This window comes from Notolepis coatsorum (genome assembly GCF_963971535.1).
Source record: "Notolepis coatsorum genome assembly, chromosome: 6".
NCBI classification, from domain to species: domain Eukaryota; kingdom Metazoa; phylum Chordata; class Actinopteri; order Aulopiformes; family Paralepididae; genus Notolepis; species Notolepis coatsorum.
In genome coordinates this window covers 46807418-46809039 of record NC_140170.1, presented here as the reverse complement: position 1 = coordinate 46809039, position 1622 = coordinate 46807418, and positions in this window count along the sequence as shown.

Here is a 1622-nt window from a genome sequence, read left to right as displayed (position 1 = left end):
ATTGGAAGAGTGCATGCATACATTATAACTGCAGCTATGGTTAACAGTTGCTTAATTTCGTTTACAATTTTATATGCTTATTTTTGTATATTAGTAATAATACACTAAATTGTATTTCACTGTATTTGTTATTGGTTTATATAAGATATATATTAGTGGCGCACAATTTTTCTATTTGTTTGTGCAATTATTTCATCTCACGAGACTTGGCACACCTGGTATCCGGTGACGTGTTTCCGCCCTCTTTCTCTTGAGTTGCGACAATGAACTTGGATGGATTATTGACTTACCTGTCAATCTTAATAAGCAAAGAACAATCCTTCAAGACAACTTAACAAGACAATCTTCCAAGATAAGGATCAAAGACATACTACCATATTGATTGTTTTGGATGATGATTTTGGTATATGTTACAGTGATGTTCTGACCATGGTTTTAATGGACTTTCAATGTTAATGGTATCTTTTGTATGCATTTGTATGTTATACAGATTTTACGGTTTGGATGGGGAATGAACAAGCTTCATTAAAATCAGTTCAAGAAATCTACTTGTGTTAATTGCGTCGTGCCCGGAGGATGTCACAGTAAAATCTTAACTGTCTACACGAAGTCAAGTGGAAGCAAGATGGCGGCGCCGGTCTTCGTCTCGCTCGTCATGAAGCAACGCATGGGATGGACCACGGTGTAAACCACAAGATGGCGCCGGTGTTCAAGTCAACGCTCATCAAACAACAGCATCTGGAATGACGGCACCTGCGTAAAGTTCTAAACTCACTTTCTCCACCACTAAAAAGGCAAAAATTTGCAGCAAGAGATATATTTGCAAGAAAAGCCATAAGGTTGGACACTTAGTCATAATCGCGGCAAGAGCGTACTTCACTCCCCTTCCTTCTCCCCTCACATTCACCATGCACTCCTCTTCATCCTCCCTTCCATCCACCACGCACTCCTCTTCATCCTCCCTTCCTCCCACCACGCACTCCTCTTCATCCTCCCTTCCTTCCACCATGGAAGCCTCACGCCCTTATATGGTCAGCATCCCTTCACCTCCCGTCACTCAACCCAGCTGCACTTCATCCCCTGATTCACACGCTGTCAGGCACCTCACTCCTCACAGCTGTATCCCATCCCCTGATGATGAGGACCCTACTTCAACTGGACGACGCTGACCAGAAGTTGTCGTGGTGTTAGTATCATTACCCAGGACCTCCGTGCCAGCGTGTTCCTGTCTGGACCCCTCTGGAGCTTACCGAGGAGTTCCAGCTCCCTCTCTCAAACACGAAACCGTGTCTCCCGTCTGCAGTGGCACTGGAGTGCGCCTGCCCCCGTTATCCCCCTATTCATACCTGTTGTACATTTCTGGATGTAATTCTTGCCTGCTTAGGAATACCATTAAAACCCCTTGAAACGCTCCATTCTCCTCTCCTGTGTTCAGCGATTGGGCTGTGCTTAAAACCCACTCTCACAGAACACCACGACCAAGATGACAGAACCAGCTACACACAAGATCGAGGAATGGAGGAGATTTCAGATACAGTCTGTGAGTATTATCAACGGCCAGTCCACTCGGGTAGACCAACTCGCCCTCTCAATAGACGCCGTCACTGCTCAGCTTACCGCTC